Source organism: Oryzias latipes, chromosome 8, assembly GCF_053564925.1.
Source record: "Oryzias latipes strain Hd-rR chromosome 8, Olatipes_Hd-rR_3.1".
NCBI classification, from domain to species: domain Eukaryota; kingdom Metazoa; phylum Chordata; class Actinopteri; order Beloniformes; family Adrianichthyidae; genus Oryzias; species Oryzias latipes.
The window spans coordinates 6987401-7001837 of NC_136244.1; the positions used below are offsets into that span (position 1 = coordinate 6987401).

The following is a 14437-nucleotide window of genomic DNA, read 5'->3' on the forward strand; positions in this document are numbered from 1 at the left end:
TGGACAGGATCCTAAAATAAGCACCTCAAAGAAAGTTCAAAGCTAGATAACTACTTTGCGAGTTTATTAATAACTCAAATAGTTGGAGAAAAATGTGGGTTTCAGAGGACATAATTCGTAAATAAAGCAGAGGACACAAATCGTGTTCGCTTAACATTTTTGCTACTGTCACATCAAATTATTTAAATAAAAAAGGAAAAATGTAGTAAGTGCAAATGAACCACAAAATAGTGTTTTCAGGCCATCAGTCACATGACCACAATTTTTTTACGAGGCAGTGATCAACCAGAGGACTATATATTTTCAAAGTTTACATGGGGGTTTCCACTACAGAACCTACAGAAGTCTTTTTGTCTGAGATACAAAACAGAGATCTATCTGGATCTTTTCATTAGTTTAATTATATTATCTAGGAAAACCCCAAATTCTTCCAGCTTTATTTTTTGGATTGTTTTGTTCTTTGCACTCTTTATTTCTCTCATAACTTGTTTTCTCAAAACATTTTTAACAGTCAAGCAGGTCACAGATGCGGATGATGCATGTTTGAGGTAATTCTTCCAAAAACTTGTGATGAATGCTGCTTTAATACTGTTTCATTTATATTTAATGATTTATAAGAATAGTATTGTCGAAATCAGTGTGACTTTTACAAAGTTCAACCTTCTAGACATCAAACTTTTTCAGATTCAGCACAAAGTCATCCAATCTAATTGGGTGCCAAAGTCTGAAAAGCTTTCCTTGTGTGTTCATATAGTGCCCTCTGCTGGAAAAACAACACCAGACTTTATTTAACGTTGGGAGTTGGGTCATCTAGACCCACTAGACAGTGCTCTGAACCTTTTTTCTTCAATGATTTGTGATCTTCATTGGTGTCCATGGATTACATGAAATCTTTCCACCTTTATCCACCTTTGTCATGGTAGAGAGAACACGTCAATGTAAGGGTGGGGTCATCTAAGATAGCACAAGGGTTACAGCTGAAATACCAGCTGAGAGAAGAGTTTAAATACATTTCTTTCAGAAAACAGAATTCACAAAATTCACAAAAGGCAAATAACACAATCCCCAAATGCACAACAGGCTGTGAAGTGTTTGCAAACAGAATAATGTAGGACAAAATGCATACATGCTCACAGCTTTACATTGTTACTTAAAGTATATATTTAAATGACAGACCTTAGCTCTGATCGGTCCAAACAGCAGGGACACATTAACATCAGACTCTGGCCTGATTCAGATTTTAACTTTTCGCAAAAGCCTGCAAACAAGCTGCTTTGTGTTTGATGGATTTTGTCTTTGCTGTGTCGTTGCTTCTTGGCTGTAAACTCCATGCTGGTGGAAAGCCATTTTATTTCCCTCTTAAGATGCCACATTGAAAAAAAACTAAATTTGTTGGATGAGCAGCAGAGCTGAGTTTGTTGATTTTACAGATAAAAATAAATCTGTTACTGTTTTTGTTGCTTCTGTTTCTCCTATTCTGATCTTCTGGCGGTGGAGGCCCTCTGAGTAACAGCACTCCCTGCTTCATCGGGTATCCCGAGATAAAACCCCGGAAAAAGTTTTTGTGATCCTGTCAGCACTTAGATAGCAACATTTATATTATATAAATTTGTAGTCAAGGTTTTCAGGATGATATGGCTGACGACTCTCCCCCAGTACGGATGTCACACAGCTGATCTCCAGACTCAAAACGCTACCAGAAGGTCCGCCATGACTGACCTTCACCATCAGCCCAGTTTGTGCCCCTGTCAGCAACCTGGGCACTGAAACCTGAACCTGTGGAGGGACGTTTTGTTCAGGACTGAGTCCAGGTTCTGGCTACACCACTTGCACCGTAGAGTCAATGTGCGCAGAACACATGGAGATTGATTGGTGTATTGATGCATTTGAAGTCAAACACAGTTTAACAATAGAGAAGATCACACATCCTCTGATTTGCTGCTTCTCGCTTATAGATGTAGCAGCATTTAAAAGAAAGAGCTCTAACTGATTCATAAGAGTTGTTATGGCAAATAAGTGATGTATTTATTTCACAGTTTTTTTACTTTTTTGCCACATCTACAACATTTTTCAGGTCTGTTCTTAGCAGGTCCAGCTTTCTATTCATTCATCTTATAAGAAGGTGAATTAAAATGCTTATGCTCATCTGGTAGTCTGGCAGGTGGAGAAGCCAACCTCAACTCTAGAGTACCAGTAAACTCTGCACTCAACTGAAGCGTTTTGTTTGCAACAGAATCTGGGTGCAATTGAGCAAAGGTTTGAAAGCAGACAGAGTTTTTTCGCTGGTAGAACAGAGGAAGTGAACCAGAGAAGTGACAAAAAGGACATTTTAAGTAAGAAAGATAAAGGAAACCCAAAGTGCAAATTCAAAAAGGTACAAAAAGATAAATGTGATGTAAAGTGGAGTTGGAGGCACTAATCTACAGAAAACTAGCAGGACAAAGTACATCCTTTATTCACTTCATGGTAAAAGGCTGCATGCACTCTTAAAACACTTATTTCTTCAATTCAATGTGTGGGTTATTGATGTTATGTTGGGGTATATTTTTGGGTTTCTTATTGGAGCAATACTATTTTTTTGGGTTGAAGTGGTTTCATTTTAACCCAATTTATTCTTTTTCTTGAGTTTTTTTTTTTTCTGGAGTTCAAATAAACCAGAAAAAGTTAGTCCCTTTTTAACCTCAGAGTTGGGTTGAAAACAACCTAACTTGGGTTAATTTTAACTATACATAACAGGCTCAACATGAAAATATCCCAAGTAAGTTACGTCAGGGGACCCTATTGAACCCTAAAATCTTGGTTAACCGTGCAAGATTTTAGTTTTAGAAACTATATCAATATTACAAATACAGAAAGTTGGCTTTGTGAGGAGTTTTTCTGTCCAGATTTTTGGACCTGATTAGTTTGTCAGATGGTGACCACCATCAGTTCTGTAACGTCAAGAAGAATTGAAATTTTCTCAGACCTCAAACAACTCAGAGCGCTTTTATATTTATGGAAAATCAATTACGTTCCCTTCTGGGTTCCCCTGACAAACAGTGTAATTTAAACATTACTTTTTTGACTGAAAGCTCTCAGTCAGCTGTTTCAGCTTATTATATCCAAATTTTGAATATCAATAGTTCATTTGTGTCCGAATAATAAGCAGCTGCTGCTCTGAGCCTCATGGATCTCTGGTTTTGATCTTTCTTCAATTACATACACCTGTCTGTCAGTCAGGAGGTTCCCATGCATGAAGGGGAATCCTCTAAGCAAAATCAGCCTCCATGTTGGACCTCTGAACCTCAGGAGGACTGAGAGGCTGAATCGGTTTGAGACTAAGAAGATGAAACGAGGGAAATGAGGACGAAGGGCACACAGCTCAGTAACCCTCCCCTCCAGGCTATCGGACTTTCATTAGCAAGTCAGTGAGTGAGTGAATGGTCATGCTGGGCCATATCGGATATTAGGGTGATTTGGGGGCTCCCACTCCCACTCCCATATTGTGCATTGTCTCGGAAGTGAGCAACAGAGACTCAACAGTAAGCCTTTGTGTGGGCCATTTTACAGCCTGTTAGCATGCTTATTATGGGATGTGTGTGTGTTTCTGTTTGTGTCAGAGAGTATCCATCACAATCTGGCTTTTCCCATCTCGCTCCTGGGATTTACACTCCTCCAGATCACCACTTTCTTTATTTTCCCCCCGAGGCAACAATGCACCTCTGCTCTGTCACCGACTCCTTCCTGTTCCTCTTTGTCTTTAATTTCAAATCTGTCATGTCACATGAGAATGTTTATGAATTTACCAGGAGTTTCTGTCATTTTGTGCCCTGAAGTACATGCCCTTACATTTAGCACTTTCTCAATCTTCCTCTGGACCTGTGCTCACCTCCATCTCTTCATCTGGATTATAATTATATTGTTAAAGATTCTTTTTAACACTTTTTCTTACATCCTAATGGGACAGGGATATTTTCTAATTTACCGTAAGCAAACTGACAGCAAACAATTCAAAATCGACCTGAAGAAAGTATTCGTGAATTTTTGTCAACTTACTTGATCATTTTTCCTCAAGAAAACACTAAATGCTTGGCTGTTTTACTTTCATTTTCAGAATGTCTATTCAACAGGGCTGGGATAATCAATAGAGAATTCTATCAAAATTTACCAATATGTTTTCACTTAGACAAACCTGTACTGCATGTGATTGTCAGGAAACATGCGTAAAATACGGAAGAAAACAAGATTTCACTCAAATTAAAACGACCAGTTTAAAGTATTGGATACACCATTGTCTTTTCTTTTTTCCCCTGAAGGAGCCTTTTCTGCTAAGACACATCTTTCTTCCAAAATATGGTGTGACGCTTTAAATATCTTTAGCCTCAAACATTTGCACAACATGACAATCAGACTCAAAAACGTGTTTTAGTCCTTAAATCTCTACACGATAAAACTTTAGGACATCAGTGTGGTTGTGATCATTTGTGATCATCAGAAGACATGTGCATTTCTGCTGTTTTCCTTGCTCTTGCTTCTTTTCTTTTCTTTTCTAAATGACATCTTAATCAAACTTCTTTTAAAAGATCTTTTAGACTGTAGCAACAAAGATAGCAAATCTCCTTTTTTGTGGCTGGAAAAGCTACAGAACAATCTGCTGTTTCATTCTTTGATCTGGGCTGCAGTTCAGATGCTGTCTAGTTTGACTCACATGGACTTAAACTTCTGCTAGTTTACTAAAATTTCTTAGTTTTAGTGAAACTTACATTAACTGCACTGGTTATTGAACTCAAAATTCACAGAAATCTTTTTTTTTTTTGCAACCTTACTTTGCAACACAAAGAAAAAAAAACGATGGGAAAGGGATTTGGATCAAAAACCATCAAAAGAAGCCAAAACTCAGCCTTTTAACCTTTTGTCAGTTCAACTTAAATACCAATAGCATGTAAACAAGACTTGTCTGGACATTTTTCTGTCTTGGTGTTTACCAAAATGCTATGTTTTAGGATTTAAAATATTCAGCAGAATCTGAGACCATCCATCCATCTTCCAAACCCACTATATCCCTTTTGGGGTCACTGGGTTGCCGGAGTCTGTCCTGGCTGTTAGGTAAGGGCAGGGTACACCCTGAACAGGCCGCCAGTCTGTCACAGGGCTCACAACCACCAACACATGCAGACCCAGGGACACCTTTAATACTTTATATTGAGCTGTGAAAGAAAAATCCTGGAGAAAGATTCACCAGATTTGCACCACTTTGAAACTTCACGGCTTCCAACTGTAGATGGCAGACATGCGCTAGTACACAGTAGAAAAAAAGAAGAAGAAGCCCCTTCCTGATTGTCCAGTATGAACACCACAGGCTAAACTCGCGCTCAAGAACGCTCATGGTTGTCACATGCCCTGTGTGTCCGTAGCTTGAAAGTTACACATTCATTGATTAACACAACTTTTTACATGTAGAGAGTTTTGTAGGAAAAAATTGAATAGATGTAAATTATTGATTCCAGAGTGGGACAAAATCGAGAACTTTTCACCTGTGATGCAGAGGGATGAACATCCATCTAAGTCTTGTGTGGGACACGGTCATTAAATACTTTCTAAAGAAGCTGCCTTCTACTGATCTCCAGCCTCAAAACTCATCTTTTCAGACTTTTCCGGCAATGCATCCTTCCATTTAAACTTTTATTTTAACATCTTTTAAATTTGTGCTTTTATCCCTGTTCGACAACCTTGAGTTCTGAGAAAGGCGCCTAATAAAATAAATGTATCATACTTCTTCTTCTTCTTCTTCTTATTATTATTATTATAAATCTACTGTCTGTTATATTGACTTTTAAGACGGGGTCTTTCTTGATCTGCTCCAATGAACAATGCAGTTGTTTGGAGCTAATCTGAATTTTTGTCAACCACAATTTGAATTACTTGCATTAAAATAGTATTTTTTTCTAGTTTCTATTTTAAATATGTGTTTGCACATGATACAAGACAAAACACAAAACTGTCAGACTAGTAACTTCTCAGTAAAATGTAATAAGTTGTTATAGACAAGAAATCTTGAATACATATATTTTATTGAGTTATTTGATCTTAAAAGCATCTTATTTTAAGTAATATCTCTGATGAAACTAGTTTTTTTAAACTTGTAATTTTCACATAATTTTGCTAACTTTATCTTAAAATTTTTGATCCTAGTCTTACTTTAATTGCTCTAAGAATAAGGATATATGTATAAATGTACTTATTTTAAAACATATTTTAATTACCAACACAAATTTATTTTATTACCTAATATTTTCAATTATCTGAGCAATAAACCTACATAGGAATGTCTATATCTAATGTCACGGTTGATTTCGTCTTAAAAGTGCGGGACATCACAACTTACTTTGAGGAATCCTAACCAGACAAATTCTATTAGTTCCATTGGCAGATTTTTTTCACTTCTAACAAGAAAAACATCTTGTGTTCTATATTTTTTAACTTGTTTTGAGAAGGCCTTTTTTCCTGTGTAATACTCGCACAGATCCAGCAGGTAGCTCTTATCTGTACCTGTTTTGCGTGTTTGTGTGTCAGGCTGTCAGCGCTGCGCTGCAAAGCAGCTGTAGGTCCTGTGTTTGAACCCCGGCTCACATGGGCAGATTTAGGGAGGGCCGCGGGGCGAAAAGGCGATTGCAGAGGGGACCGATGCTCCGCAAACTCTCTTTCTTCCCTTTCATCCGCCTCTCCCAGTGTCAAACAAGGAACTCTTTGATTTGAGGAACTTTGCAACCAACCTCCCCTGGTCCCTGGGGGCCCCAGACCCTTTCACGCTGTTTAATTCAATGTTCTGAGAAAAACTCATGATTTGAAAGTGACATCTTTTTCATGTCCCCTCTTAAAAAAAGAAAAGCCTTACTCCTCGTACTGCTCTGCCTGATTTTCTCAAGCAAACAGACTTTTATCAAAGTGGAGACGCTCAAAACTGACTTCAGCGATGCTGAGGCTGAAGGTCAGGTGGTGAGGATGTGACTCAGTCAGATATGTTGTGAGATGTCAATCTGGCAGTGAAAGAGGACGTTTGATCAGATCACAGCTTTGAACTGATCTAAACACATGAAAACTTACAGACCCACTGCAATGGAAATGGTATTTTTGGCGTTTTTAACATGTTCTTATGGCGTTATTCTGATGATGGAGGACATTTATGACAAAAATTAAAATTAAAATCACATTTCTGAGTATTTCTCTTTTCAAGTTATTGTGAATCAGGAGCAGATGAAAAAATGCTGTCTAAAAAGCTTGTTGCAGTGACCTGGGTGCTACAATCAGCAGGCCACAAGCTCCTTGCTCCTCTCCTTTCTGATGCATCCACTTGTAGACAAATAAATTCATGAACGTCTTCATTTTCCTTGTCCAAGCTAGCATCTTGCTTAAAACTGTACAGCTGGATAGCTCCATTATAGCGAACCATTTCTGTTGTACCATAATGTCAGATTGAGGGAATGAGGGACTGTAAGCTAGCGGGACAGAGTGTAACAGATGGATGATGGGAAATGGGGGTAGGGTTACCTGCACCAACAGTCCTGCCCACAACACTGAGGTGAATTTTTAATTTTCTACTGCCACTCTGCAGAAAGACAAAGTAACTTAGTTATTCACTTAATGAAGGATTTTTTTAACCAAATACTGCAACAAACTGCTGTTCCTCATCAGCCACAAAAAAATTAGATACCAAGAGAATTATAATGCTGCTATGTTTTGGTCAGGATTAAAATATGTGGGAAAAGTAGTGACTTTGTTGTCTTTGGTTGTCTTTTCTGATCATTATGAAGGTAATAACAAATACTTTTTAAATCTTTGTTTTGTGTGTTTTCAACATTTTAAATAAAAAATTAGTTTTACAAAGTTTTTACAAACCTTTTTATGTCTTCAAATGATAAATGAGAGAGCAAAAGTTTGAGTCCTCTTCCACATCCCTCACTTCTGGTGTGCCACAAGGCTTAGTTTTGGGACCTTTATTGTTCATTTTATAACTGCTGCCTTTGCAGCAAATTTTAAGTTCTTTTAATGATATTTCTTATCATTTTTATGCTGATGATATTCAGTTTTATGTGTCTTTTAAACCCTGGGATGTTTTTAAAATACAGATTTTACGCAGGTGTCAGTCAAGAGATGGATGAATAATAACTTTCCCCAACTAAATGAAGCCGAAGCTAAGGTCCTGATCTGTGCTCCTGACAGTTGCCTCCCTCAGATAGTCCAGTGGCTTGGTCCACTTGCATCCTCTATCAAGCCCTCTGTCAGGAACCTTGGAGTGACTCTCGACCCGGTTTTATCCCTCTATTCTCATGTCGGGTCACTTGTTCGCTCTTGTTTTTATCATCTTAAAAACATTGCAAAACTGAGTCCAATTGTGTCGCGTTCTGAGATGAAGATGATCATCAACACTTCTATGTCTTCTCTTCTTGATTACTGCAACTCCATCTTCACATGTTTAAGCGAAAGAAATCTTTGTAACGGCTCCAGGTTGTCTAGAATGCTGCTGCAAGGCTTTTAACTAATTCATCCAAGTTTTCACATGTCACCCCGTTATTAATTTAGCTGCACAGGCTCCCCATCCGTTTTCAAGTGCATTTTAAAATCCTGTTTTTGACATACACAGCTCTTAATAGACGAGCACCGGTCTATATAAAAGACCTTTTGCAGCCGTAGGGTTCCAGCAGGTCCCTGAGATCATGTGACCTGGGTCTGCTGGTTGGTAAAAGAGAACCTGGTTAAAGACCAAAGGTGACAGAGCCTTTGCAGCAGTGGCTCCATACCTCTGGAACTCCCTTCCTCTCAGCCTCAGATCTGCAGACTCAGTGTTTTCTTTTAAAAAGCAGCTAAAAACCGGTCTTTTTAAAATTGCTTTTTCATAATTATTTTTTACATTCTGTGTTTTACCGTGTTTTACTGTGAAGCACTTTGTGAAATTTATCTTGAAAGGTCATATACAAATAAAGTTTATTATTATTATTAATATTACTATTATTGAAAAAACTCTGTTTAACATTGTTGCTTTATATTTATTTATAAACTCCATTGTATTGGTTTCAAATATAAGTGTGATGTCTTACTTGCAAATGTTTGTACAATAAATGAATACATTACATTTTAAAACAGTAAGTACATAAACCTTGAATTTATAAATGTAGAAAAACGAAATACTTTTTCCAGCGCTTGTTATTCTGACCTGTAAACCAAGATGCCAGTAAACCTGATTATTGCATGGGAATCCTTGTTGTGTGAGAGACTCACTAAAACTGAACATTTTTGGGGGGATGATCCTCCAAACAGCAGGCAGTCAGACATGCGGCAGAAACCGTCCCACAAAGGACGTCCTTGTTCCCACCGGAATTCTTCAACATCGTTTTCGGCATTTTTATCCAAATGACTCAATCTCCGCATCCCTCGCCTCTCATTCCGCCCAATTATCATTTCTCAAGCATGTTCCCTCATCCCACAGAGATGAGCTGTTTGGGAGTTTCCAAACCTTTCCATGAAATCTGAACAATCTGGCCGATTAGTACACTATATCAAATTTTTACGAAAGAGGCTGGTGGACAAAAAATATCTGCATTTGATCTCTAAAAGGGACACTTTGAGGTCTTTCTGGAGGTCTTAAGTTTCAACTTTTCATGTCCGTTGTATTTGAAACTTCAGGATTTTTTTGTTTCACCCAGTTTAACACTTCGAACGGGACAGTATTGGATTTATACTTTGTGCAATAAGATATGATAAAACATCCATTTAGCTTTATTTGGAAATAACCACTTAAATACATTATAGATAGTTCTAATGAAGATGATAGAGTTTATGGAGTAATCATTTGCTCACACATGCAGTTATCACCCTAATATGATTGAGTCTCAGTTCTGTCTTTTTTAGTGAGAAAACACTGACGTGCAAAGTGCTGATTATACAAGATATGATGTTATGATATGATGTTCTGCCTGATTGAATGACCCACTTTCATGTAATCAACCCCTGCCTACAATAAAAACAGACTGCATGCACTTGGAATCCAGAGCACCTCTGTTGCAGCTTTTCGCTGTGACAGACTGTCTCTCCAGCAGAAGTCTAACAAAAATTCTCGTTTCCAGTGTGGTTCTTGTCTTTGTTTAGAAATAGTCAAAACCCTGACAGAAGGCACCATTGTTAAGATTATTTGTTTAAAGTCCTACTCCAATCATTTTTCGATCTATTGTAAAAGTGTTCCCAGTGGTCTTTTAATTATGATTATGCCATTTTTATCCAAAATCAAAATAAACATGTTGTTTTCTAGGAATAGAAATTCCCCTCTAAATTGAGGGCGAGACCTTTGGTGTGGAAGAAAGCCTCCGCTGATATCCCATCATCCCTTTGTGTTTACAGTCTCTCCCGCCAGCTTACAGCCCCTCACAGCCCCAACCTAACATTACTAGTGGAATAAAAATGGTGAGCAACATTGGAGCTATCCAGCTGTGTAGTTTTGAGCCAGGTGCCAGTTCAGACGAGGAAAGTAAAGACATAACATTACAGGAGCAATTTTTTACAAGTGGAAGTATCAGTCAGAATGGAGCGGAGCAGGGAGACTTTCGCCCACCCATTTCAGTTTCTACATCACAACCAAAAGCCCTTTTCAAATGGCGTTTCTTTTTATTTTTTATCCTGCTCCTGATGTATCATGATTTAAATTTTAAAAATACTCAACAATGTTATTTCAACCTCAAATGATTTTATATTTATGTCCCCCATCATGAGAAAACTGCTACAAGAACATGTTAAAAAACCCAATAAACATGATTTTCATTGGAAAGGGTCAAAATACAAGTCTTCTTTTATAAATGATCAGCTATGTTCCTCAGGTTCTTTACAGCTGCAACATTTAAAGGAGCTCTGTGGTTTTTACTTTGTCAGGTCAAATATGATTCACTGAAATGAATAGGACAGGAAAGGAGCAGCCTGTGGCAACATCTTTCAATGAAGTCACTTATGCATGAAAAAAAATCATTTTTCATTATACTGTATTTATCCAACAATGGGAAATTTGTTCTTCGCAGCCGAACCGCGCTCGGGAGGCAATAGCGTTAAGGGTCTTGCCCAAGGGCCCTCACTGGGTGATGTTAATTGCTCGCCATTGATATGGTAATTGCCCCCAGTACCATTGTTCAGTCCCCTCCGGGAATCGAACCCTGGTTTCCTGCGTGGTAGGAAACCAACCGTGCTATCCAGCTGCTATAATGTTAATGAATGAATGAATGAATCAATCAATCAATCAATGAAAATGTTATTATCACCGCTTTTCATCTAAACACGAAAACCAGCTACAGAAACGTTCACTATGTTAAATTAAAGCTTAAACTCAGTTTCTGTTCAATTGAAAGACAAATAAAGTAAAATGTTGAAATATTTATTTTTAAAGGAAAAGAACAGTCCATTAAAAAATATTCAATGGTGAAATTTCACCCAAAATCATGAAAACATGTAGTTGAACATCAGCAGTAAATCTGAAGAAAATCTCCAAAGTTAATTTCCAACTTGAAACTTTAGCTTTAATTTACTTACAGCTGGTTTGAAAACAAACAGTTGAGTATATTTATATGTGCATGCTGTAAAGCATGGAGGAGGAGATATGATGATATGGAAGGGCTTCGCTGAGTGTTTTTGTCATTTAAAAGTGAATTATTTGTAGACTTGAACCACCATCACTGACACAGTTTTTGCAGTTTTGAGAATCTGCTTTTTAACTGGATGCTGTCTTTGTTGCCTTTAACAACGATAAGAAGTATTTGCGTGTCTGCTCTGAAAAACATCCTGGGGATGTTTGGTTCTGCAAAAATTAGCCGGATTCGTAAAACCCAGCACTTTTCCAGGAGATCCAAAAAAATGTTAAAATCAGGTTTATTCAGAAAACATACATATGATTGCTTTGAAGTTTTGCAAATTTATTGACTAATGCATTATCTGAAGACACTCCTATCCGTTCTTTATCATTAAAATCCTCCAAATTACCAGAATTGACTAAAATGCCAACATGACCATAACAAGTGCCTTTTAGCACAAATTCCTCCAATTGGAAGCTTCAAAGTAACGTCCGTGCAGCTTCTTCATGTTGTTTTACTGTGAAAAACTCATCGATTCAACAAGGATGATTAAAGAATACCTGAAGAGATCAGCCAGCCCCCAAGAGTAACAAAACTCTCCCTCTTTCCTTCTCACCTGGGACCCCAGACCCCCCACCCCTTGTATCAGTTTTCTTTAGATGTTCCCCCTCACACAACTCAAGTAACCAGATTCTTTCCTTTGGCTGCTCATTGGAGAAACTCAGCACACAATAGGGCATTCATTAAAGCAGCCACTGTTTGATTTCACCTCATGTAGCCAAGAAACCTCTAAACAAAGCTTAAAGATATTTTTCATAGTTTTCTCTGAAAGCCTCAGCAGAAAATTCTGCCGATCTTTTTCTCTGTAGAGGAAGCCAGAGTTACATAGAAGTCAGGCTTGATTACATGAATGACCTAATAACTGCACAGTTAACAGAGCGCCGGATCCTTGTGCAGGCTTGACTGACCGACTTTAGCGGGACACACACCTGCTTTGTCCTGCACAGGTGCATGAGGGGAGAAGAGACGATGCTTCTCTAGGACGTATAGGGTGTTCTGTGTGGAGCAGCTTTTAAACAACACCGGGGCTCCAGTCATGATCAAACGCCCACAAACAATCTGCAAAATAAGATCCAAGTTTGATTTAAATAATGTAAATAGTTCAAATGGAAAGAAAAGATCCTCTGGGGGGACACCAAAAGGAATAACTAATTATGTTTTCCCCTTTATTTTCTTATTTAACTTATCTTTTAGTTAATTGTTTGTATTTCAAATAAATTGATTTACTACTATAATACTATACGGAGACAGGACAAAGCGTGTCTAATTAGATGTAATTGTTTTTTAAGACAGCTCACTGATGTAATTAGCTTTGAATTGCATTTGTGCAAGAAGATGTTTACTTTGGGCAAAAGCGTTTCAAATTGAAGAGCTTGTTAAATTCAATAAAAACATGAATTCATTTGGCTACAAAGCAAAACATTTAAGAAAGTAAAGTTGAATGAAAAAACAGGTACAGTGTTTAACAAATGTTTAGCTAAATTAAAAAAGATAACATCCCAACATCGAATAATATCAATATGTTTTAATATTTTGAAATAACAAAATTTTTCAATTTTAATTTTTTCTGGAAGAAATAAACTAAACAGGAGATTTTGGACACCTGGGGGGGGTTATTTATAAAAGTTTTGTTCTCTTTAATATAATAAGATGGTTTTAATTATTTCCAATATTGTTTGGTTATTTTAATCCAAAAAAATCCCCAAAGAAGTTAATTAGAAGTGAGATATTTTAACAAAAAAATTGAGTCCAGATGCTTTGTCGTTATTAAGATATTGGACAAATGTTTTGAGCCACAATCTACAATATTCGGAAATAAATATGTATCTATCGAGCGGTTTATAAGCCTAACAACGCGTCACTACATGGTACCAGCCTCCTGTTCAACATAATCTTTATATATTTATAAAGACTAAAGACTCACATCAAACTGGAGTTGGCCCGCGCGTCCTCAGCTCCGCGGGAGCCTCGAAATCCCCAGGGTTGCGCTCAGATGTCCCAGCTCCAGAGCTGCAGGAGCCGGCCAGTTCCACCCGCAGCTCCCGGAGCGTCTCCTTCTGAGTGTCAGGCTTTAAGTCGGACAAAGAGTGTCTTTAGGAGAGCAGAAACAAGCCTTTTCCCCTATTTTCTTTTTCCTTTAAACAAAACAGTGTTTTGTTCACCAGTCTTTTTACTTAAGGGGGGAGAAGGGGGCGCTCGTTTTTGATCACATGATTACGATTCACCTGAGATTAAAAAAAAGCAAAGAGGGGGAAGTGGAAGGATAAAAAAGGGAAAGAATTGGACAGAGAGATGCACTCATGAGCGGCCTTATCAGAGTCCAGCCGTGGCAGAAGGAAAAAAGGGTGATTTTTGGATTGGGGGGCCCGTGTGTCGCATGGCAGCGATGTAAGGGGTCATTGTAGAGAGGAACAGCGTTGCGGTTGTGTCCACAGACCATAATGCGCTCCTTATCTGTCGTTTCTCCGCAGTAAATGTCTTTTTTCCAAGAGGTGCTGATGCGCGCACGAATCTCACACATGCGCCCAGAAGACCACTTACACCTCTAAACCTGTGGTTCATTCACGGCCGAATGATGAATAGTTCATTTTAATAATAATAACACTCTGAATCGTGTCTTTTTGGATAAACTGAGACTGCCTTCAGGCGTTTGAAAAAGAGCAGTTCCTCAAAAATGGCAAAGAATCACAGTCTTTCACCTCATGACTAGTCAGTCAATCGTATGATTGTTTCTTTTTAACCTTAAATATGTTTGATGTTAAAGTGTTTTTCCTTCAATTTAATTGTTGACTAGT

General features: G+C 37.9%; 1 long non-coding RNA gene across 1 annotated transcript in view; it reads right to left on the reverse strand.

The window, feature by feature from the left end:
- The window catches only part of LOC110015514 (uncharacterized), an 18307-nt gene extending 4576 nt beyond the window's left edge, over window positions 1-13731 (reverse strand). The window contains exons 1-2 of the long non-coding RNA XR_002290730.3: window positions 13567-13731; window positions 12572-12701 (exon numbers count right to left, since the gene is read on the reverse strand). This is a non-coding gene — a long non-coding RNA (uncharacterized LOC110015514). The remainder of the gene's footprint in view (window positions 1-12571; window positions 12702-13566) is intronic.
- Window positions 13732-14437: the final 706 nt, after the last annotated feature.